General features: G+C 35.7%; 1 long non-coding RNA gene across 1 annotated transcript; it reads left to right on the forward strand.

Moving 5' to 3' along the window:
• Positions 1-551: 551 nt before the first annotated feature.
• On the forward strand, positions 552-26824 carry LOC138924148 (uncharacterized). Its single transcript, XR_011438871.1, has 3 exons — positions 552-609; positions 22003-22167; positions 26540-26824. It is a non-coding gene; the product is annotated as an uncharacterized lncRNA (long non-coding RNA).

Below are 26824 nucleotides of genomic sequence, written 5' to 3' on the forward strand. Positions count from 1 at the left end.
TCAAACTCTCCCCTTTATTGTTTTCTTCCTCTTTAGTTACTGTCTTAGCTTGCTATTGCTTCTCTTCACTCAGTCATTGCTGCAAGGAAATCAATCATTATTCTACTATGATTCTCTCTCTTGTTGCTGGCCATTCACCAGTAGTTTTCCTGCCACTGCCACCATTGCCATGACCACCACAGGAGATCCTATAAAAGGAGAGGCTTCTCCTGTGACTACAATTCTTTTGGCCAACTCAATAAACGATGGGTCTTTTAGCAGTGCAGGCTTTAAAAAGCTGTATTAGTTTTCTATTGCTGTGTAATAAATTGTCAGAAACATAGTACATTAGAACAATACACATTTGTTATCTCAGAGTTTCTGTGAGTCAGAAGTATAGACATGGTTGGCTGGGTCATCTGGTCAAGTTCTCACAAGGCTGTAACTAAGATGTTGTCTTAGGGTGAGCTCTCATCTGAGGCTCAGTGTACTCTTACAAGCTCACATGATTATTAGTAGAATTAATTTCCTTGCACCTGTAGAACTCAATGGACGTTTCTTCTTCAATGAAGGTGGAAAATGTCTCTGACTTCAGGAAAGCCCAGTTCTTTTAAGAGTTCACATGATTAGGTAAGTCTCTTTCAGGATAATCTACTTTTTCATTAATTAAGATACAACTAATTTGGGACCTAATCATGGGAGTGATAATCCATCATATTGATGGTCTCATCCAGACTCAACAGGAGAGGGTTATAAAAGGCATGTACACTGGAGGGTGGGCATATTAGGGGGCAAATTAAAATTCTGCCTACCATAAAGGGCATCCTTCATTTTCACTTCATAGTCTTTATGTTAGGCAGTTTGGGACAAAAAGATGAATGACAATTAATCTCTACTCTTAGATAGTGTGTTCTAATTTGGAAGTCGCATGAAAAAAGATTAAATAAAGGCAGTGGGATAAGTATTATGATAAAAATAACCCGAATGTAACAATTCAACAAAGGAGGAATGCTAAGCTAGTTTGGAGGAGGAGAAAGAAATAAGGGTAAAGACCTAAAGAGGTGAAATTCTCTTTAAAATTTGAAGTTCTCAGAAATTGTAAAAGTTGGTTAGGTTAAAAAATAGGGGAAGGGGACCAGCCCGGTGGCATAGTGATTAAGTTTGCCTGCTCTCCTTAGGCAGCCTGGGGTTTGCAGGTTTGGATCACAGGCACGGACCTACTCACCGCTCATCAAGCCATGTTGTGGTGGCATCCTACACACAAAATAGAGAAAGATTGGCACAGATGCCTTGAGATTAAGAAATTGAAACCTAAGAATCAATCACAGCCAACTAGGCTTTCCCAAATAATGCAACTTCTTAAACTATAGCCAGTCAAATGATTTCCTTGCTTTGCTTCTGCCTCTTGACTGTAAAAGTCTTTTCCTTATTTCCTGTTTGTGGAGGGCTTCTAACCACTTCCTGTTTGGTGCTGCTTGATTTGACTCAATTTTTGCTCAAACTCTTAAAATTTTAAGCATACTTCAGTTTATCTTTTAACAGTATAAATATGTAGCATCTCACAAAATACTAGCAATTTCTCATTTTGGTAGAATGTAAGGTAGAAGGCAGGGAATGGAAACAGTTAAAACATACAGTGGCATTATGTTGAGAATAATGAATGCCATTGTATAGTATTACACATTATTCCATCATGAATGGGAAGCTAGTTAAGAGCTTTTGAGGGAAATTATTATTACATTTGTGTTATAAGAATGTTATATCATCTTGATGGCCATGTGAAAGAGGCTGGACGAAAGAAAACAGGAAGACATGTTAATAGGCTTTTGCAGCTTTTCAGGTCAAAGATAATAGGGAAATGAGGTAGTACAACCAGTATTAGAGACGGGAACGGGAGGAAGAATAGTGAAAGGTTGAGTAGGAAAACTTAGGTGAGACCTGGTGATTGCTAACAGTGAGAGAAAAGTCCAAGCAAACTCCTAGTTTCTCATCGTGGCCACTGGGTCCTTAGTAGTGTACTAAAAGTAATAAAAAGCATGGGAGAAAGATTTATTGGTCTGGGCTGGGGGAAGAAATGACTAGTGCAATTTAAGAAAGTTGATTTTGAGATTCTTGTGTGATAGCCAAATACAATATTCAAAAGACAGTTTTACATATAAACTGAAGCATATATATAAGACTGAAGCATAGAGAGTATTCAAAGATCTAGACTTTAGAGTCAGCAGCACATAAATTTTATGATAATCATATTAAGATAGATTAAGATTGGATAATCATATTAAAATGCCCAGGAAGAATATATGGAGTAATAAAAACTGTGAGCTAATCATTGACTCATGATTAAATGGAGGGAGAAGAAAGAAGTACCTTCAAAGCTATTAGAAAAACAAGAACCTAAGAACTAGAGGAAGTTGGACAGAGAAAGATCATAAGAGTCCAAGAAGGAATGTCGACAGTGCCATACAAGACTGGTGTAGAATAAGATAAAGACTTTGCCATTAGATATGATAATTAGAAGTTCACTCAGTAACTTCATTAAAGAAATTTAATGGAGTGATGAAGAGAGAAAACCTCTTGAAATTGTCTGAGTGATAACAGAAGGTGATGAAATGGAGACACAACTGGAGATTATTCTTCAAGAAGTCCACTTAAAAAGAAAAGAAATTGAAGGGAAAATCTAGATAAGGCAAAATTTTAGAAAATGTAAGCTTGGAATATTTTTAGGTTGCATGTAACAAATCAACAGAAAGAGAAATCAAAGTAAGAAAGAAAAATAATTCATGGAAAGAAATCATGAAAGAGAAAATGGGAATTAAGAATACTGATAAAGGGGATTGATCTTGAGAAGCAGAAGTGGCATCTCATACTGAGACTGATAGAAGCAGAGATGGTAAAAATATAAGGTTTCGTTAATGGAGTTTAGACCAGACTACTCCAACTTGTTTGTTTCACTAAAATAAAAGTGGGATCGGGCTTAAGGCTTTGTTTAGAAGACTTGATTTCGGTAAGTTTCTGAGAGGAATGAGAGAAGGGGTTTAAGAAAAACAGAAAAATCGTGGAAGGGCATTGAGGATCCAGTTGTAGATCACATTTAGTATCTTGTAATTCTGAACAGAACAAGACAACGAGGTGAGTTTTTAGATTAAGGAAGTAGATCAAGTGTAAAGGACCCTCTTAAGGTTATGAATTTAAAACTACTCCTGTCAGCATGTTTGCATGTTTTTATCCAGCTACATTTAGCCACATTGGTGCAGCAATTAAATAGGCAGAGACTTGGAATAAATCTGGGGCATTGGGTTCCATTGTCTTATTCCTATGTTTTCCCCTTAGTGCTTAAACAAAAGATTCAATTTGCCACCAACAAAGCTGCTAGTATTCAAGTGCATTCATCTTTAAAGGCTGGATGTGATATCATCCAACTGATTACTACCTCATTTCTACAACTTGTGCTATTGACTCTTTCCCCTAAGTGTGTCTGGAATCTATCAATATCTCTCCAATTCCAAAGCTGTCATATTGTTCATGGAACCACTCTCTCTCCCATAGTCGAATACAATATCTCCTAGTAACTCTCTTCATATTCACCCTTCTTTGTCTCACTTTAATTATGAAGTATTATAACATTCAGAAAACTATTGAGAATAATGGCGAGTATTTATATTGTCATATATATTACAGAGATTTTAAAGGAAAAAGAGATTAAACCATAGCTAAATTCTTTTCTACTTTTTTCGAATTTCATCACTATCCTCTCCTTTCAAGAGGTGAACACTATCCTGAATTTGCTGTTTATCATGTCCATATATGTTCTTTAAATAAATTTACCATATATTCATTAGAAATTAAAATAAATGAAAGCTGTTTTTCAGATTTTAAAATTATTTAAATGGTATCATACGTCACATGCCATACTAGGCTTTATTTTTAAAAATATGATTTAATTTACAATAAATTCAAACACATGAATTACTCAGGTATATTTAGGAAAATATGTAAAATATAGCTGACATTGAAAATGAATGAAGAAATATTTTATGTTCGTGAATTGGAAAACTCAATGTTGCTAAATGTCAATTCTCTCCAACTTGAGCTATAGATTCAACACAATCCTTTTCAAAATTGCAACATTATTTTTTCAAATACAAATTGACAAGATGAATCTAAAATATGTGCTAAAATGCAAATGATCCGAAACAGCCAAAACAATTTTTAAAAGAAAGACAAATGATAGGCCCATTATCATGTTTCAATATTTACTACGTATCTAGATACATTAGTCAAGACTCTGGTACTAGAAAATAGGATAGACAAAGAAATTAATTGAACAGAATAGAGTCCAAGAATAGATCCACATTTGTGTGGTCAATTATTAACTCAGAATATGTCATGGATCTAACAATAAAAACTGACGGCATAAAACTTCTAGAAGAAAATCTTTGCAATCTTGGGTAGGCCAATGTTTTTTAGGAGACAAGCACAAATAATAAAAGAAAAATTATAAAATGAATCTTCTCAAAATTAAAAACTGTTTTCTTTAAAAGATATTTTTAAAGAAATGAAAGGCAAGCCACAAAATGGAGGAAATATTTTTAATACCTATATCTTAGAAAGAATTTGTGTTGAGAATAAATAAATAATTCATAATGCAATAATTAGAAGACAAATAACTCAATAAAAATGGGTATATGTTAAACACTTTATAAGAGAAAATGTATGAAAGATCAAGAAGTATGTAAAAAGATGTTCAATATCATTAGTAATTAGGAAGATGAAATTAAAATGACGGTGAGATTACAAACTTGTTAGAATAGCTAAAATTAAAATAACTGACAATATCAAGCATTGGCAAAAAGGTGAAGGTACTAGAATTCTTATAGCTTTTTGGTGGAAGGAAAAATGGCACAACTTCCATAGACAACGATTTGGGATTTTCTAATTGCAACATACCTCTACTATACAACTCAGAAATTCTATTAGTAAGTATTTAGAACAACTTTATTACTAATAGCCAAACACTCAAAACAACTTAAGTGTCCATCAACGGGTGAATAGATAAACAAAATGTGGTATATCCACATGGAATACTACTTATCAGCAAAAAGGGAAGAACTAGTAAATCACTCAACATTATGAATGAATTTAAAAACCATTTTGCTGAATAAAAGAAGCCAGACACAGAGTACGTACTATATTATTCCAGTAATGTCAAATTCAAGACAATGAAATTAAAAGGAAAAGAAATCGAGATATAAGTATACAATTTTACTAAGTTAGCCAACAGAAGAATTTTAAAACAACAATAAAGCTTTAAAATTTGATTCAGGAAAAGAGGAAATAAGGACTAGTGTGAGTCAGTAAATCTTCATCTTGCATTGCACATGTGAAAATTAACAGATTAATAAATAAATATGTTTATTTTTTAAAGTTATAGAGAAAAACAGCCAAGGATTTAAAGACTGAAATAGTTATAAAAACGTTGCTCTGAAGAGCACACTTGGAATGAATGTTTTAAGGAAGCAGTATAGCATATTTATATTAGAACTTGCCTCTTTTTAATAGACTCTTCACTACTATTTAACTCTTTTCTCCATGGAAGTGTATTATATGATTTTTAAAGGCATTGCTCTCAACAAATGATTGGTGTTTTCTGGCCTAGTACATTCCTTCTCTTGCTTTCTTTCTTAAGAGTAAGCTCTGGACATTCGCCCACACCCATTGTGTCTTGTTTTTATTAAGGAGTATTAATCCTCGCTGTCCAGAGAACTGAACAACAACCCCCAAATAACCTTCACCATTTTTCCCAAGAGGGCTTATAAGGTATTTTTACGCAAATAGGATTCCATGTAGCCTTCTCTCTGTAACCTTGTGTTGACTCATAAGAGCTATATCCCTTTCCTCTCCCACGTTACAAAATTAGAGCCCCATTCAATATAGTAAGCCATGGAAATTCCCAGGTACCAAAGGCAAAAAAGCAGGGTGGGTGTTTTAGGTCTGAGGCAAAAGCAGTGGTTTAGTCTACACATGCAAGACTATAGCTGGAGAATAGAAATTTGATTTAAGCACTCATGCAATCATAGAATGTTAGAATTGGAAAGAAACTTGTTGAGCTCAATCTGATTAAACTGTGTTTCTCTGGTCCTAAGTACACGTCGTTTTCCAGTTTTACTTCAGCAAGTATTAGAAATTTGCTTTTAGATCTCAATATATATTCTCCTCTGAATTTCACAATAAGACACAAGTTCCAAATGTGCAGAAAAGAATGGGTTTAATTCTTTTATAGAGCTTCAGAAATAATTGTTTTACATACTATTTTTGACATGTATGAACCCCTGAGATTGTTCCAAAATCCCTAATAATATTGTCATTCATGGCAAATTGCAAACAGTCATTCCATCTGCAACTAAAAGTATGAGGGAAAAAATCTAAAGCTGTTAACCATAATAAAAATTTTAAACTCAAAAAACATTGATTAAACACAAAAGTCTTAAACAATTTATCCATTGAAAAGAAATTATTTCTGGGTTTATTACTATATTCTAATAGAAACAAAATAGATAAATTGGACAGATTGTAAATCCACATTAGAAAGAATAACTCTTATGTATAAATGTTAATATATGTGTATAAATTCCAACTGAATGATTAATTATTTCTAAGAATGAACAAGGAGACATTTAGTGTTCAGACTTGGTTATTGATATCCTTTAAAATGATGTTAATTAAAACTTAGAGGAAGATTCCTATGTGTTTGTTCTGAGTCCATGGTGGTACCTGAGAAGAGTACCATCAACTACTATTCAGACCTGCTTCTGAGAAAGATGAAAGGTTTTGGTGATGTCCCCTCTCTTTAATTAGAAATTCTAATTAATTAGTCACTTTTTAAACTTTGACCCCCAAGTCCTAGTCAAGTGCCTGACACAAAGGTCTAATGACACAATAAATGCCTGATGAATTACTGAATGAATAAAGAAAATCGAACACCTTTAATTTTTTAATTGGAAGTTCTTCACACCTAAATTATTCTCTGAAATAACTTAAGCACCATCAGTAGTCGTGTTAGCTGTTATAGAGCTTCGAACAACATGAAATAAAGAGAACTATAGGAAAAAAAATCTACTTGCCTGAAAAGTCAATGGAGCATAAATTTCCATCTTTAAAATCCAAGGATGGTGAATTAACCTATTAATCTACACAAATTAGCTTTTCATCCTTCCTGTGAAATGAATACAGTAATAATATTGATAACAAAAATACTGTTAAGCAGTTATAAACTATATTTTGTCTACATTCCCAAATAGCCAGATAATTTGAATGCAAGTAGATGACTATTTTACTTTGCATTTGCAATGATTAGGTTTTTATAAATAGCCACTGAAAGATTTAATATAGTGGGGGTTAGGAAAGGGGAAATTGTTAAATGTTCAGTTTATAAATCGCTAATCTCTTCTATGGACGAATCAGCACAATTTTATCAGAAGTTTTTAAAGAATTAAATTATGAGGGGCAAAGTTTTCGTTATCTCCTTTTCAATATTCAAAATGAAGAAATAATTTATAAATTTTATTGCAGAAACTTTGACCACATTTAAAAAAATCTTTCTGAAAGGTGAATCAGTTGACAGATAAGAACGTGAGCTTTTCTATAAGGAATATATTTTAAATTAGGGCTTAGATTTATCTACAGCATAGTTTTTATATAGAAATGCAAATCTGTAGATTTCATAAATCTTGTGGAATTAATAACACTGTGAGAATATTTTTCTCTCTGGGTGTATTTAAAAATGTCAATTTCATGTAAATGTCCATTTTGTTTTCATTTTCAATGGTAGAATAAAGACAGCATTTTACAAATCAACAAATCTCCAAAATAATCACTATTGAGAAGAAGTCTAGCGTAATATTAATAAAGTGAGATGTCTACATACTAGGTAAAATGACATTGGCTGTGGTTAAACATCACCTTTATTTTTGTAGTCACAGAGTGTAAAAATAGGAGGTAGAGATGTTCAAAAATTCACCCACTGAATATATAAATATCATTGAGAAAAACATGTTAGGTACATTTCACAAGAACTGTCTGAGCTTTAATCACATATGGATAGTAGAAACTCACAGTTCATTAAGTGAGATTCCATTTACTTTGAAAACATGTAATAAGAGGCTTGTGCCAGATGCACATTGATTCAGGTCCTAAAGGCTCATAACCAAAGACATTCTTCTGCAAGTTTGCCCAGCGGTATTTTTAGGTATATGCCGTATGCTAAATTCATTCTGTCCCTGGGCATTTTGCCTAAAGACAGGTATGGTTTTTCAGTTCCTCCTTCAATTATGTGAGCTATGCAATTTCTTTTCAGTAAATTACCCTTTTTGCTTGTTATCTTCAATTTTGTGTAAATTAGAATTTCTTTCTGATTGCTACCAAATAACCATAACAGATATCAAAATCAGTAGCAAGAGTAGCTTGTGGGCAACATAATCTTGGAAATGTAGAATATTTGGAATTCATTATTGGGTTGAGATGAACCAATAGATTGAAATTTTGGTTCATAGCCTTTTACTTCCTTTGTTGACCTGAAGCCATATACCTACCAAATGTTAAACTCCGGGTATCAATTTTTGTGTTAGAATTCTTTATTTGCTAATATTAGAGATAAATTGTCTTTATTAAATTGTAATTAATTGGAAAGAAATGTATAGAATTAAAGGAGGAAAAGTTGACCCACTAGACTGAAGAAGGGGCAGGAACTAGCATCCTGTCTTCACCAAATAATCATTCTTTTTTGATATGCACCTCTTGGCTGTGATTGGGAATGTTGGAGACTGAATATTTGCTAATAGTATGTAGGAGAGGAAAAAGTATTCCTTGACCCTCTCAGGGTCCCTGGCTGGGTCTGAAAATTAAACTGACAAAGACAGATTAACAGGAGAAAAGCATATGAATTTTTACATGTATATGAGAGACTTCACAAGAGAATGAAGACCAGAAGAAGTGACCAGAATAGGAAATTTTTATGCCTTTTAGACAAAGAAACAATAAATTTGTGAAGAATTGTCAAGACAAAGGTGTCTGGGCCAGGGGTAGTAAATGGTGTAGAAGTAAGATGATAAGGATTAGTTTAACAAAGTTTGTTTCTCTAGATTTCCTGGCCCCAAATTCCCTTTCTCTGGTGATAAGCAATGTTCTTCCTCCTCCTGGTACAGGGAGGGCCCTTTCATATGGGACTTTTATGGCCTGTTTCAGGGAAGAAGAGTGGGGGTTCAGGAGTGTGTGTCAGAGTGACTTTCCTGCTTCTGTTGTGTTCTAAATTCCTTCAGCTTAAGGAATTTTCCTTAAGCTGTTTCATATGCAGTATTTGGGGGCAGCATATCCTGATCCCCATCAAAGATACCAGGAAATGCCCATCAAAAACCAGGTACTATCAGATGAACTCAGTGGTACCACACCAATAGATGACTTAGACTCAAATAGCCCTAAAAGCACACATGTGAATGAGAAAGTTGTTCACTCTAAATATGTGTTACTATTTTCATATTGCCACCTGTCCCACAGCCCACAACCATGGCCCCATGAAGAGTTTCCTAAGACTGCATGACTGAGAGTGAAAAACGTCTAGCCTCATTTACAAAAGGCCCAATGAGCTGTGCCAACGCTAGTGGAAAGTAAACTGTTTAGATCTTATAATTTCACCAAGGAATGGCCTTTGAGGACTAGAGAAAGTGATATTCTTCCAGTGAACACAAAAATATGTGTTCATTTGTTCTCCACTTTGCCTTAAAAGTGAGATGACCATGCTCAATTAGATGTTAAGCATCTTGGTAGGAGCAAGAGAGGAGGATTAGACAAAAGGAGATTCGAGAATAGAAAACTGGATCCTTTAGAATAGATCCAGAGATGGAAAATGTCAGTGTTTGATCCTTTCCATCCCACTCTCCATTCCCATTAAAGAAGAAGGTCTTAGTAATCGGGTAACTAGTGAAAACCTTCTCTGCATATTATTATCCTTTTCACTCAACCACAAGGCCAACTGGTTATTTAATCGACGCATCACAAAGCAAACATGCACAGAAGGCAATGCATTAACTAAAAACAGGTATTTTCCTTCAACACTGACCTGGTTATTCTCATTGCCAAGCTTTTGATTTTCTAGGAATAGAAAGTGGTTTTAAGTATCTTATATGTCAACAAACTTTCAGAATATCTGGTGTTGGGTTGATTAATTGAAGGGGGCAGAAATTTGCCCTCACTGGAACAGTGCCTTAAAGTCATTTAGATTACTCTGAATTGGGATTTGTTTGTGTACTGAGTTGAATATTGTACTCCCAAAATCATGTCCACCCAGGACCTCAGAATGTGACCTAATTTCAAGTCGCATGTAACTAGTAATTACATGCGATTAGTTAAAACGAGATTTTAGGCCCTAAATCCAGTATGACTGGTATCTTTATGAGAAGAGGAAAATTTTGACACATAAACTATGACATTGTGGTTTATAACAAGGAATATATATTGGGTCTTCATCCGCTGTTACTGGCATGTAGCTCCCGAAGCCATTGTGATTTCCTATATAAGAGCCAGAAAAGCGTCTTTTGTTATAATACTTATGTTTGTTCCCAGTCCTGAAATGGTTCCAGAGAATGAAAGGTGAAATGTTTTGTTATTCATATAAAAAGCCCCTTTCAACCACATCTGAGTTTATGTTAATGAGGTGACTTTTGGAAAGCCCCTAAAGATGGGAGCTTGTTGCCAGGGCAACCAATAGTGTGAGAAGAGGGTAGGAAATTTCAGCCCCAAGCCTGGAGGTGGGGAGAGGAGCTGGAGGTTGACTTAATCCCATATGACCAATGATTTAATCAATCATCCCTGGGTAATGAACCCTCCATAAAAATCCCCAAAGGATAGGGGCTGGCCCCGTGGCCGAGTGGTTAAGTTCGTGCACTCCGCTGCAGGCAGCCCAGTGTTTTGTTGGTTCGAATCCTGGGCGCGGACATGGCACTGCTCATCAAACCACGCTGAGGCAGCGTCCCACATGCCACAACTAGATGGACCCACAACGAAGAATATACAACTATGTACCGGGGGGCTTTGGGATAAAAAGGAAAAAAATAAAATCTTTAAAAAAAAAATCCCCAAAGGATAGAGCTTGGGTTGGTGAACAAGTGGAGGCACTTCCTGCATACCTTGCCCTATCCATCTCTTCCATCTGGCTGTTATGGTTATATCCTTTTATGGTAAACTAGTAATCCAGTAAGTAAACTGTTTTCCTGAGTTCTGGGAGCCGCTCTAGAAAATTAATCGAACCCAAGGAGGGATTCATAGGAATCTCCGATTTATAGCCAGCTGGTCAGAAACACTGGACTTGCTTTTGGCATCTTAAGGGGAAGGGAGCGCAGTATTGTGGGACTGAGCCCTTAACCTGTGGGATATGACGCTATCTCTAAGTAGACAGTGTCAGAATTCAGTTAAATTGTAGGACAGCCAGCTGGTGTCCAGAGAGTCTGAGAATTAGTTGGTTTGGGAACAGAGAGAAAACGTAAAGATAGAGGCAGAGATTTTTGCATCTACAGCCAAAGAACACCAAGGATTGCTGGCAGCGCCAGAAGCTAAGAGAAAGGAATGAAACGTATTCTTCCCTAGACACTTCAGAGAGACCATGGCCCTGCCAACTCTTCAGATTTCTAGCCTCCCGAACTGTGAGAGAATGAATTTGTGTTGTTTTAAGATACCCAGTTTGTGGTACTTTGTAGGACAGCCCAAGGACACTAATGCAATTTCCCTTACATACCAGATCTCTGCTGCCATCCTCATCTGTGGATTAAACAAATCATAAAATTTTTTCTGGGCAAAGCGTTCACTTCATCTGGATAAAGAAGCACAAACATCGTTTAGTTCTTGGAGAAGTTGTTGTAGCGGCTGGGTTGTCTCTTACTGGAGGAAGATGGAAGGCATTTTTAGTTGTGGATGGGTTAGTGTGGTAAGGAAGACTAAAGAAGAGTGCATTGGGACGTGTTCTGTTTTGTGAAAATTGTAGAAATAAGCATAAAAAAAAGGGCCTTTGGTGTTTATTATATAATACTGGGTATAAAATGAGAAGAGAATTGGTTTATTTGCTTTCCAGAGATAATTTGATGATTGAGGATTTTAAATTATGTTGCCTTTTTCTGACAAGCACTGGATGCCCATGTTCTCAACCAAGTTCCATTGAAATTGCTAAGATTTGATGTAGAATGAAGGCTTAGCAGGGCAAATAAATGATAAAACAGATGACAAAGAAACTACAGGAGAGGAAGTTTTAGAAAAATAAAAACTAACCTTAGGGAAGTTGCTGGAAGAAATAGTCAAAGCAGAATAGAGACTGTTTTTCACACAGCACAATATAGGCATTTAATAAATGTGAATATGTTTTCATTATTACTTTTCTCTTGCTATCATTAATGTTACTAATTTATGAATCACTGCAAACTTAGAAAATAGATGGTAATTGTAATGCTTAATTAAACCAGGCGAAGTGCTGCTAGAGTAAATGAATAAGTAAAACTTCCGAGTTCATTTTATGAAAACCTCAGCAGTTTTATGTTATTAAAATCCAAAGCAGTAGAGGTTTTTCTTAATAGATAAATTTTCAATGTTTTCCTACATCAAATGTGGTGTTAGTCTCATAATTCACCTAACCATAACCTGGGGAACCAAAAATACGTATTTTGGCACACTGTTATACATTCATCCTAGGTTCTACAGAAATTAAAGCATATCAAAACTTGTGTGATTAAAATAGTTCAGAAGGAAAAAAAGAGAATTGCAATTTAAACAGTATTCAAGGTTTTCTGCATTTCATTATTAAACTGTATTTTTTTAGAAAACGTATTTCAAGGAAAACCAGATTACAGGTTTATTTATAATTTAAGATCTCATCCTCCCAAAGATATAATTATATTGTAGCAAATTACTTATTATAAAAATACTTCACATCTAATGAGTACTTCCTATGTGCAGGGCACCATTCTAAACTCTGTTCATACGTACAGGAGCTCACTTATGCTCACAGTTCAATGAAAGAATTACTGATTTTATCCTCATTTTGCCAGGGGAAATTGTGGCATAGGGAGGTTAAAATAACCTCTGCAAGGTCATAGGAAATTGAAGTAACATTCCTTAATATTAACTAGTTAAATCTATGTAGAAAATAAGATTTCCCACAAAATTCACAATCTAACAAGTATTTCTCCAACTATGTTCTACTTTCCCATTAGAAAGTACTAGGTAATGTAAGAGGAAAAACTCCATGAACACAAAACATCAAGAGATGTTGGTTTAAACAAAGTTAGTTGAGTGTGTATGTGTGTGTTGTATATGTATAGGGGTGTATGTGCTTATGTTTGTACACCCTATGAATATACATCTCTATATTTACATAGCTATATATAGTGTGTGTGCTTGTATGTGTGTGGTGTGTGTGTGTGTAGGTGTATAAAGACTTTAGTCTTTAATAGGCTAATAGATACTGGATTCTTCAAAATGAGGATACAGACAGTTATTTAGTCAAAATTTTGAATTCCCACTACATTGTAGGTACTGGGCTAGGAACTAACAATGCAAAAATAACAGAGGCATACATTGTATTGACTACTGCAGAAGTCATGTATGAGGGCCATGAAGAAATATAGGTGTAATTTAAACATATAAAAAGCAATCTCAGGAAAGGCTTGGAGGAAATGACATTTAAGGTTTGTGAAGTAAAATTAGCAGAAGAATGAGTTACTTAGCCAAAAAGAAGGGAAGATATTCCATGCAGAAATACATCATGTGTAAAGATGCTGAGGCAATTGAGAGAACGGGAGATTCAGATAATTATGAAAAGTCCAGAATACCTAGATTAGGAAGACTGAAAAGATACTGCTAGAAGGTGAGCCCAATAAACTTGACCGGTTCAGAGACTTAGTGAGATCTGATAAGGATTTTGGATTTTATTCTAAGTGTAATCAGCCAATAAAGAGTTTTTAGAAAATATATGCCAAAATCAATTACCCATTATGTAAAGATAAAGAGTACTTGCCACTTACCTCACAGTCTGCTTTAATACTACAGGTCATATTTATTCTGCCTCCAAAGCATATTTTGAATCTATTTGCTTCTCTCTAGCCTATTGCTACTACCCTGGTCTAAACCACCATCCGTCCTTTCTTAACTTTATTATATCAGTTGCTTGCCAACTGGTCTGCTACCACTTTTCCCCACCCTTCACTTTTAGCCTTAGCTCTAGACCCAAAGATAATTTCAACAAATATATCAGAGTATATCCTTCCCCTGCTTAAATGCCTCCAGTGACTGTCCTTTGCTAATAAAGTACCAATGCCTCCCCAGGGCCTTCAAGACCCTTCATGCTTTTGTTTCTATCTAATGCTCTGATCTTGCCTATCCTTTCTCTAGAGCCTTTGTACTTACTACTCCTTCTGTCTGTTTTCTCTTTGGATACCCTGTAGTATAAGCATTACAAGGGCATCCAGGCAAAGGGAGAAGCAGATCAGAATTCATTCTCCATCAGATAACAGAAGATTTGTAAAATTGTTGCTTTGTCTAGTTGTATCATCTATTATATATCTAGAACTCTGCCAAGAAGTACTTAGATAACTCAAAGTTCCAACTATTTCAGACAATTTGAATAGAAAACATAAAAACTGACACCTTATTTTTCTCAAGGGAAAAACAAAATTTGAAATTAGAGAATACATAAAATTTATAATTATCTCAAATTTCTATTTTCCTTTTCATATGTAAATATGTGTATTGGGGAAAACTGAGTGGTTTTTTTTGAGCGAGAATTAAGAACTTTAATTCCCTAGTGGATGAAATATTAATACTAAGACATACTTTCCACTGCCCCTGTTAATTATGATGTCTCACTCTTAGGACTTTAAAAAATGCTTCTTTAAAACAATAGATGGATTGCGAATGTCCTTGAATGTGTCTCTGTACAGTGGATGCTGTGATCTGGGTGTGGTTCCTGAGTTGATTACTCAGTCTAGTAAGTAGCATATTCTGTAAACAAAAAGCTAACACTGTCTGCACGGGCTGTATTTTTGACTGTTTATAAGCTACAGGAAACCAGCTTGGCCCTAATTTCATACACTATTCAATAGGGTGGAAGCCAAGGGAGTATGAGCTAATGTGACCTTTAAATTCACTCCTATGATATCAAGCATCAAATGAAAAGTTTTTGGAAGAGGTGAACTACCCTTTAATATCAGGAATATGCATCTTTTCTGGTATTAGTAAATATAGCTTAGCAATTTTGGAGTTGTTAGTCTTACCAACAGAAGTTGCCTCAAATTCATGGAATATGTTTATGCAAATCTTGTAAAGCTTAAAATTGTAAAGACTACTAAAAGTAATTACAACCTAGTCATCTAGATTGGTGCTCAAATTTAATATAATACGCTATGGTATGACTTTTCACAATATTATTTCTAATTATTCTTTGTTTTCACTTAGTTGCCAGATTCTTCTTAATACTTTTCTTAGAAACTTTTACATTATTAGATTCCACTATTGCATTCTAAATCTGTAAATTTGATACACCCATATATTAGTTACAATATACATGCCTATATTAATAGGCATGTAAAAATGTCTAAACCAGAGGATGAATTTTCTAAGGAAATATTGGTAATATTGATGGGTCAATGGCTATGGCAATAATGTTTTTGCCGCTTACTGGAAAAAATATAAATAAAGAAACAACAGCAAAAAATGCCCAAACCGTCAAATGGCAGCTGCAGACCTCTCAGGGAGAGCTGAACTTTCAAAGCAGAAAACACTAGAATATCACTTACATTCCAGGTAAACATATGTGAGTAACAACATGCAAAAAAGGCTGTATGTCTGAGAGGAAAAAGTGAGCCTTTCTTCTATCTATATAGAAAGAGATAATAACACATTTATTCCAATCCTAAAATGAACCCATGGCAACAATCAAATATTTTCCCTACATTGAAAAATATTATTTTTTTTTAACGTGGCTCCAGCAAATTATTAAACCCAGCAAAAATTGTTAAACAATTTCATCAAAATGCCCTCATTACACTGGCAAGCCAATTGCCCTTCTGGTGATGGCAAAAAAAAAAAAAGGTAAAATCAGAAAAATTCTAATTCAGGAATATAAGTATTAGTGAATGTAACAGAGAGATGATTTTTCTTTTAATACATTTATTCAAAAACATTTTGAAAGATATATCCCAAGATTGTGCCAGCTGGGTGTTCAGAGAGAAAAGATTGTCTTTAGACTGTAATAAAAAGATTCTGCCCAATTTTTATTCCTAGAGGTGGTCACTCAGCAGTCATGTTTACGTTTGACTCTGCTCCCTGACTTTAGCTGATTGAAGCACTGGTGAGTTCTCAGTCCAAGCTGGAATCAGCAAATTCTCTTCTCAGCAAACTTGAGACGGCAGTTGAGATATTCTCTATGTTGCTGGAACTATAACATGTGGACTCTTGAGCTCCAAGTTGGCCATATGTATTTTGTCATGAGGCTAGAATCATGCCCTGCTGGTCTAGCAAGACGGAAAATACTGAAGTAGTTGAATACAAAGAAACAGACAATGGAGAGGAAAACCTCCCTTGGCCTCTGTTAGATTTTTCAGATCCTTGTTCCTGTTTTCCCTGGTGACTTGCGTACCCAGCCCCTGGGTTCCATTAAACATTTCTAAATCTTAATATTAGAATCCTCACATTTCCTGAATCCAGGTTGTATTGTTTTCTGTTAGTTGCAATCAGAGTTAACTAACACAAGGACATTTTAGAGTAGTGTAAAGCCAGAATACTAAATCCATAATTACAATGCAGGTTCTAAGTGGTCAACAAAGCACATAGAGGGGATTTTACCCCAAACTAAGCCAGAAAGGATGAAAGGTGTAGGGGGCAGGGTAGAAGGTAGTGATAAAGAGAAAAAAAAAAAATGTTCCTGGAGTGAAGGTTGTCATGGATTTGATGCTTGGCCCATATGCTAAGAAATAGAAAAACAAAGCAGGCACAGGAAAACATATGCAAAGCCTGAGAGTGCCTATGGTTGATATAGACTTGATTTAGGATTCTTCCTGTCTTTCTAATGCCTGGGGAAAGACTTCCAGGTAACTATTCCTGTGAATCAGAGGGGCTCATTTTGTCTCAGGTAAAATGAGGAGGAGCACAGAGAAAACCACATGTACACACACACACAATCTTGTTTGCCAGGGCATCAAGCCAATTTCCAGAATGGTGGCTGCTAATTCAGTATCTTTATTTCTTTGAGATGCTACAGATACACAAAATTGTTAGGTCAGCATAGGTGTTATCAAAGGAAAATAAAATGCCTACCAACTTCATTAAGATAAACTTTGTCATTGGTGTTAAAGAAGTAAAATCTGTTTTTTTAAAATGCAATTAGCCAACCTCTGTAAGGAATGTGATTTCTGTAACAACTCTATACTTAGGAACTTACCTACTTCTACTGGTTGTGGATTTCCTTTGCCTTAGGCTTTCTAATTAGTAGGTCATTATGACCAAATGTCTTTCTGCAGGTTCTCTCCAGGATTCAAGGACTCAAGTTAGGTGCCATCAGGTCTGCTGTTAGTCAAAGGTAACCTGCCTGGATGTCACATCATCAAAATTTACCACTACTTCCCATTTTCATTCACAAAAATGTAACGCCACAGGAACATCAAAAGCAAAATGAGTCAGCTTTTATAATTTTGTCAAATTTCACCATGCTTTTGTCCCTCCTGATATGAATATACTGTTTGGAGGCCAGAAGTTTCGTTCCCAAAAGAAATGTGGAGAGTAAAACAAACAATCCAAAAACAAATAAAAAGACACCTAAAAAGGAAAATGAAAACAAAGAAAAGAGTGAGCCTACTAAAATGAATTGAGGGAGTCCACATCCTCCCCATGGTCCATGGAGGTACCAAGTTCTTTGACCCCAGGAATCCCAAAATACTGGAACGACCCCCAACATGCCTATGCTGTTTCCTCTTTATGTAAAAGTAACCTGATGTGGGGAAATATATGCAGATCCATTATTTGTAATATTACTGGCTCTTATATCATAAAATTTTAAACCTAAATAATTCTTAGAAATTATGTTTTAGTCTCCTTATTTTACCAAAAATGTACTGGCAGCCTAGAGAGGTTAAGAGATTCTTGCAATAGTCTATGTTTTCTGGTCTGCCAGAGGTCACAGCTTATGCTCCAACTATGTCATCTCTGGACTTCTGTAATAACCCCCTTAAAATTTGTATCCTTCAATGATCTCTCTCCACTAAAAAGCATGGGTAATTAGCATAAATTAAAACTCATCCTCTACCATCTGTAGAGCTTTTTACAAAGTTCTCCTCTGTCTTGTCCTACCCAGAAGAACACTAACCCTATCTCACATTTGCTTTAAAACTCCTTCTTTGGGAGTCTGCAGAAGAACACTAACCCTATCTCACATTTGCTTTAAAACTCCTTCTTTGGGAGTCTGCAGTATTCACAATCACCTCCAAAATAAAACAGAACTGCTTTTTAAGGCTGGAAGTAGATTGCTTTCTAAATAAGCACTCATCTGCACCTGTCTTCAACAGTACCTCAAGTCGTTAACCACCCCTCCATGACTTATTCCATCTCCAACATAACAACAGTCTTCTCAACCAATTAATTGAATATTTCCTTCAAATCTCTTCATCTAAGGCCCTGCTGAAATCCACCTTCTCTGTTCTTTCCCCTTTATATTTGATTTATTTATTCTGGGAAGACAACTCTTAAAAATCCTTTCTGGGCACCATTGCTCATTTGCCCCTTTCCCTGTTCAGCACATTGTATTTTTTAACAGTGACATTCACGTCATTGAATCACAGACGCCCCTTGACTTCGAATATTTTCCCCAGCAAGGCAGTGGATTAGACTACTCTAGCCATACATGATTGAAACTACTGGTAAAACAGCATAGCTTGTAAAGCATAGCTTTTCTCCATGCCAAGCAAAAAGGCTGGTACAATAATAGACATTATGACTTTAATGTTATTACCACCATTAACCAAACTCCAGTCAACTAAAGAATATATTAACCCACTGTGGCTGTCTTGTGTTTATATTTTTTTGGTTTTGCTGCTGTTTGGTTATGTTTGTTTACTCATTTAGGGTGTACGTGTGTGTATTTGTGTGTTTCAGGTGTAGATATACAGCGCACCTAAAAAAGAACTGCTGTCTGCTTTTACGTCACCTAAATTCTAAATCATCAGACACCCACGCCAAGCATTACTTCCTTAACTGCCTCAAGCTCCCTTGACAGTATGAAACCTGGCAGTTGTTCTTGCCACAAAATGAGTTAAAAAGCAATTAAGAATACCAATCCCGCTGCCAACCCTCTATCACACACAAACGTGTGTGTTTGTGTGTGCATGCCTGTGCGCATTTGTAATCTCATCAGCCTACAACTAGATCTAAAAATTCTGCCCATAGAATTAAAGGCTCCGAAAAAAGCAGACTTCATAGTCTTGCCTTGGGACAACCCATGGATCCGGATATAGCCCTCCTTGGGATTTGTAATGCTACAGTTCTACTTTGATTTTTTTAATTCTTTCCTTTGATAAGTCAGTTTTTTCCAAGTTACTTCCTGCTGTCACAAAGAGAACTATGACTGCAAAATGTCCTTCTCCTTTCCCTCCATAGATCATCTTTAAACTTTTATATTAATAAATGATCTCTTATACTCTTCTCTTTGAAACATTTTGAAATTTGATATATTTTAATCTCACTGAATTGTAGACAGTCCCAATTTCCTTCAGCATTCAGATTTTATTAGTTTTTCAAAAGATATTAAATTAACATACTGAACAGTAAAAGAGTCAATAAGATGGTTTTTATAATCTATGTGTACAAATTTAAGGGAAAGATTGTTGAAGAGCTGACAGTTTGAAGACAGTAATAGCTAATGGGCATATAGTGCAGGATAAATTACTTTCTTTATGGAAATTTGTAGCAAATAATCTTTGAAGACCATTTTCTTTCATCAGGGTAAACCATAAGAAAAGATTATTAAAACAAAAGGAACTTCTGTATAGTATTTAAACAAAGGGTCCAAACAAGATTTTTTTAAAGTAAATCTATAGTCAAAGTGTGATGCGTTAAAACATACTTTGTTAATCTGTGGTTTGAGAGAACCGCATGCACTTCACTTGCCCTTGAATTTCAGCACCTCGTTTTTAACTGTACTTAGTTTACATTTTACTTACAGAGATTAATCTTCTCTTTCACTAAGTGCATTAGAAATCATGAGCACTAACTATGTAAATGATGCTAGGAAATGTATCCCCCAAGTATGAAATAAAGCTCTAACTAGATAATGCTAATAAATATTAATACGTGGAGCTAGAAAAGGAATCTTAAATGATTAAGCTGCCCAAAATAACAATAATACATCTAAAGTTCTCAGGGCAACCATTCAGTATTTTAGGGCTCTACACATATTAACAAAAGCAGAGGCTGCAGAAAATCGCATGTCCTAAAGCTTTATGACTTAAATTGCCACAAGAAGAGGAATGGGCAGTGGCTACAACTGAACAGGTGAAGAATTGACTCAGTTGGTTAGAGCTGGTAATTAATTCTGATAGATATATAGTCTAACTTTTCATCATTCAATAATCAGGTTTTTTTGCTAAAGAAATGACCACACTCCAGTCTTTTTTTGTCCTTTTTTAAGTGTTTCGTAGGGTTTAGAGTCCCTGGAGAATTTGCTTCTACCCTAACCTCATTTTTGAGGTCTTCAGATAATTGGATAATGAATACTGGAGTCAAGGGAACGGACTGGTGTAGGGCAGAATGTAGAAGCCTTTGTCTCCCAAAGCAGAAGTGAAGTCCACCAGGAAACAGTCCGTGGGAGCCCTATATCCTTGAAGGTTCAAAGATGAAATGAGTGGCAAGTTTCCAAATACCCTGCTATAAGGCATCATGGTAGAACCAGCCTCATATTTATCTTTTATTGCTTCCAGGATTTGAAAAATATCATGCCCAAGCCATACAAATAGCTTCAATTCAAGAGGGCATTCTCTCTGCTGCCCTGCATTGGGGTTGTTTTCAATACTCTCTACTATTGCTATAAAGTGACCTGACTGATGACTGATGACCAGATCAGTGGGGTTTCCTAAGAAAGAATTTGTACCAGGCCATAAATGTTTTGTTTCCATATTGAAGAAGGTGAAGAGAATAGATGATGGTAACCTTGCTTGGATGGTAGATCAATGCTCAGGTTCTTCGTGATGCCACCCTTGCCAAAACCCTTCTCAGTTCTGTCAAGGAAACGATACAAAATTATACCGCTGAACATAGCAGTCCTATAATAACAAGCTCTGAGCACTGTTAAAAGATTATTCCTCATACCTGCAAGATTTGAGAGGGATGTCTGTCCTCCTGCCACGTTAACAGTTACCCTGTGGTCTGTCCTATAATAGGAAAACTGAGTTGGAGACATTAAAAGTCAGTATTCTGAATCACAGAACTCCTGTTGTTGAAGTTGCACTTCTTGCTTATGGGGATTACGTAAAACCAATAATAAGAAAATGACCTGGAAACAATTGAGTAGCCATTTCAAGATTGTTGCCCCGCTTGCAAAAATCAGAGGAACACAAAAAAGAGAAAAAGAAATTATTAGAAGAAGTACAAAGCAAAGAGTACCAAGCAAAGAATCTATAGATGTGATTTCAAGTAATTCAGTGAGTTTCCATACAGTGCACAGCTTTCAGCCTCAATAAAAAGCCAATTATTAATCCTGCAATTACCCAGCCTTATCGCCACTGCCCACACATGCTGACTATGGCTAGAGTTCTAGATGATATTCTTTTCATTAGTGTGGCCAAAGGGAAATTTAATTAGAGATACATCTCTTGAATGGACAAGGGAAAATATAAGGATTAACAAATTAATCCTAACACTTAATTACATTAAAGTGTTTACCATTCTGTATAGAAAATATTGACACTCTAGCTAACCTCATTTTTTAATCTGTTCTCTCTTATATAGCTGTGAGAACACTATTTTTGAAGAGGAAAAAAGGTGGGATTTCCTTCCTGCTGGCTTGTGTACTGAACAGGAAGAAATAATCAACCTAGTTTATTCTGGACCCTATCAGTTCCTGACCACATTCCGTAAATGCAGACATTTGGAAGAAAACAAACTGATATACAGGTAACAGAAACCAAACTATGCACTGATGGAGAGATAGGAAACTGTGACTAAATGAATCCAGGTAAGTCTAAAATAGAGTAATGCAAAGAAAACCTAGTGGAATATTTGAAGAGATAGTCATAATTGCATCGCAAACTTCTATTATCCAAGCCAACAAATAAATTCCGATTCCATAAATTGTAATCTCTGCCTGTCCCACTCCCTCTCAGTTTCTTTCTCTTGCCTTCTCCCTAAACTGCATGTGTGCACAGGTAAGATAATGTGTGTGCTTTCTGGGTGGATTTCTCAGCTGCCTAAAAATAAAGCCAGCTCTATGGTTTTAGAACGCCCACTCAAACCTTGGCGTGTGCGTGCTATAACTTTACTATTATTGTTTTGACATTTAAGAAGCAGATGCATGCTTCTCACTTTGGAAGGCAGACATCTGTTTTTCAGAATTCTTTTCAGAAGCTGGAATTTTCTAGTAGGAGCATATTAAATTAAAGAAGCTCTGCCATCTCGCCTCCGACTTGTGTCTCTCAATTCAAAATATTTTAAGAAACAGAAAAAGAGAAACTTATAAATAAGTATACAAGCATGAAGACTCTCTTGATGTTGATTAAATAAGTCTACACAGTGTTCACTCCAAAATAATCTATGCTAATGCAATTTACTGGGAAGAAGGAAGAAGGAAGTTGAGCTCAGAGCTGTGATGTATGGGGAGTTGCCTGAGGAGCCAGGTAGCCCAGAACTTCAGAAAAATTGCATAATTCCCATGAAAAATAAATTCTGTCTGTTTTTATTAAGAAAAATCTAACTTAAAATGCATATAATCATTTGTATCTGGTTCTGGCGTGTTGAATGTCATGGTTAAAGGGAAAAAATATCATGAAATGTGCCGAGGAGGAATTCTTTTGTGTGTTGCTTTGTTTGGGCTTTATTTTGGGAGGGAGCTCTGTTTTGATTTCACTCGGAAAAGTAGACCTCGCCAGCTCCATCAAAGTGTAGTTTGCAAAATATGAAATTGCAAAGCCCTCAGAACGTATCTAGTTCATCTGGAATTTGTAAATATATTAACTTGCTATTCTCCAGGGGAAAAATGGTATGTTTTAGATGAATTTTGGATGTAAATTCTAAACAGGTGGACAGATCAGCAGGAGGGCGGTATCAGGCTTCCCGCAGGGGGCCCACACCGTGTAGTTGCAGAAAATGAATCACAGGGATTGGTGGTAAAGGAAATCAGATTTGCCAAGCCGAATATTTATATATGAAAGGAGCTCAGTAAATTACAGATCAGGGATTCAAAGCCGTGCATCTACCACCACAATCATGCAGACTCACTGCAAGCCACTGACTGTCCTTCACAAAAACTATGCACATATTTTTAATTTAATTTTTCAAATCTTGGGCTACAACCTAAATGTTCACATGGTGAAAAGCATTGCTATATACACACCGCACGTGTGCCTGGGAGTCAAGTTGTTTTTTAATTACAAACATTTGTGAGTTTCCTGCTGATGACACCATTTATGACATCAGCAGGAATCGAGTTCAAATGGAGAGGTGGTGACCTTTCCATCCCTCCTAGCTAAATAACACACAAGAGAGCAAGGGAGACCCTGTGTCATTTTCTAGCAAGGTACAAATTGTCCTGAGAGTAAACAAAGGATGTTGTTTTTGGTGGCATACTCCCAGTGGAGACATAGATATTTTTGTGGAATTTCCATTTATTACTGGCATTCCAAGAAAGGGTAGGTTGTTTTTTTTTTCCTAGTTGGCAGTTTGCAGGAAGCTTGAGAGTTTTAATTTAAAAATGCATTTTAACATTTTCAAAACATTGGAAGTTCAATGTTTAAATGGCCTTGGTTACAAGGCTTCTTTAAGCATGGTGAGATCGTCTGTGTCTCTGGAACATAACTGTTCGGCTGCATTTACCCGGCCTCCTAGCAGACACATTGATTGTCCCGGTGTTCCGCTCTGCATGACCAGGAATATAATGATAACAATGTAATTAAGATTTACTGAGCATTTACTACTTACAAGACACTGGATTAAATGTTTTACATTCATTATCTCCCTTAATCCTCACTCTGACTCTGGGAGTTAGGTAGCATTATTAGCCCCTTCTCAAAATGAATGATGAAGCTGTAGTTTGAAGAGGTTAATTAATTCGAGATTCCTCATTCTAATCATTGGGACAGCCAGACTCCACGTTAGACTTCTCTGACAATAAAGCTCTATAAGAAGACCTCTCAGTGCCAAGTTTACTGCCTGGTCTCCTAATTGATCATTTTAATTTTCGCTAATTGTAGTAGTAGAGTATTAGCCTTCAAAAGTTACCTCAAAAAAAGTAGCAAGCCTGTGTTGCTTGACTTCATGTGAACTCGCTTTCATGGATCCTAGGAAAGAGGTCTGCCGACTTTTCTGTAAGCAGTTCCCCTCAGCAAGCCCAGGTAGACGATCAGGGCGAGCACTTCATACTCCTTCCTCAGCCCCTAGATGTTTAACTTCCAGATTCTTCTTACTGGAGCCTCTCTGGGCAGCCCAGTGAGACAAAGCCTAAGAGAACCATGCACATGTTCTACAGATGCCCTCCTCGGGTTGACAACCACTCATTCATCCTTGCTTCACCAAAGTCCAGGCTTGTAAGCTCTTCCCAACAGAACAGCACTTGATCAGATCAGCTACCAAGGCAGAGGGTCAGGCCACTTTTATCCTAGATGTTCGTAGGTGGGTGTTAGACCATAATTTGTCATGCCTTCTAATGGTAGAGGGTCACATATAAGCTCCCTGTGGACCTCACAGAAGACCTCCACCAATAGGTTTCTTGAAAGAGGACAAGAACTTCTCTCACCTCTAGGACGAAGGAGAGAGTGAGACTCAAAACACAGTGTTCACAAATATTGTGTCCTCATGAGCATTATCCCTCATTCACTCTCTTGAAGTCTCAACGTGGCTGAAAACAGTAAAAAATTCTTAAACCAGAATCTACAGATTTTTCGTTGTAAACATGCATATGATGATTTGGCAAACACCTTAGCATATTTTATATCAGTGACTGGTAGAACTATCTAATTTTTATACCCTGTTACATCTTAATCTAAATCATTATCTGTATTTATATGGTTAAACTTTGTTTTTTACTTAACTTTGTAGCAGTTTCCTCAGCCCAAGAATTGTTCTTTAAATTTACTCAGTATTACATTTGCTTGTACACTGTAATGAATGTCTCCTCTATTGTTCATATAACTTGTTTACAATTTTTTAAATAACATATGAACAATATTAATTGATAAATATTTAGCCAAATCTCTAATTAAAAACTAAGGATAGGTCCTAGGAAGTGTAATGATTGAGTCTACATGCATGAATTTTAGAGTTTTGAGTACGTATTGTCAAATTTGCCTTCTAGTAAGCGAAATATAATACATATTTTTTTTCTACCAATAGGAACATTGGGAATTATCATTTTTAAATATATTTGATATTTTACTAGATTAACATTTTAAAAGTGAGGGACTACCATGTTTATATTTAAGACTTTTATCTTCCTTTTTTATAATTTAAGATTTACAGTATTCAAATTTAACACATAACTTCAAAAGAAATAGACAGGTTTAATGGCATTAAAAATATCATTTGTTTGTATATCATTCTGATATTGGATCATTTTGAATAAATAAAGTAAAATAGTAAATACTTATTGTTAAGATAAAATATATTTACTTATTTCTTACTAAAACAAGAATAGAAACTGGAAATCTTCATGCAAAAGATAAAATATCTCCTATGTTTTCAAGAAGCTTCCTTTGCTTTAGATTATCATTGTCCATTTTATTTCTTTTCTGTATTTTTTTCTTGAAGTATGCAGAACTCATTCTGCTAGAGTTATTAATGTGTCAGCATTTCCATCCTTTTTGAGAGGTTTATAAATCAGCCATAAAAAATGTGATGCTGGCGTAAACTTGGCATATATTCTTAGCACAGAAGCATTTTTTTCCTATTTTTTAAATGAAATATTTTTGCTGTTATGAACCTACAAAGGGGCAAAATCTACATGTTTTCTGACTCTATATGTGCTACACCCCTTTCCTAAAAAATCCATTCAACAAAAAGGAAAGGAAAATTCAGAGACAGTTCAAGATAGCTTCAGGGAAGTCATTACAAGTTTGCTCTGTCAAAGAGTCCTGTGTTAATAGTTTCATGTATATACATCAATGCACACATAATAATAACTTTAGAACTTATCTGGCTTCCACTTAGGCAGCAATCTAAAGAAAGTATAGGAAAATATATTCAAGAGCAAATAGGCAGCATACAAACTGAGATATTTATTTAAAGGCTATAACTATTGAAATTTTTTCTCTTTATCACCTACATTCTGTATCCAAAGCTCACTGAATACAGCTAATACAGAAGATAACAAAGCGGAAGTGGCAACCCAGTACTGAAAAGGAACAGTATGCATAACTCCCTCGCGGATCTGCTCAACACCCTCGGAGAAGTCTCTACACAGCACCTTGTTCCTTGCCGGGCTGAGTGGGGGTACAAAAGGCATAAAAAGTTTCATTGTTGTTGTTTCACACCTTTTCAACATCAGGAAAAGTCTGAGGCATGTTTTATTTGATCATCCTAAAATGTAAAAACATTACTTAAATAAATACTAAGAAAAATGTCC

The sequence above is a fragment of the Equus caballus genome, chromosome 5 (genome assembly GCF_041296265.1).
Source record: "Equus caballus isolate H_3958 breed thoroughbred chromosome 5, TB-T2T, whole genome shotgun sequence".
NCBI lineage: Eukaryota > Metazoa > Chordata > Mammalia > Perissodactyla > Equidae > Equus > Equus caballus.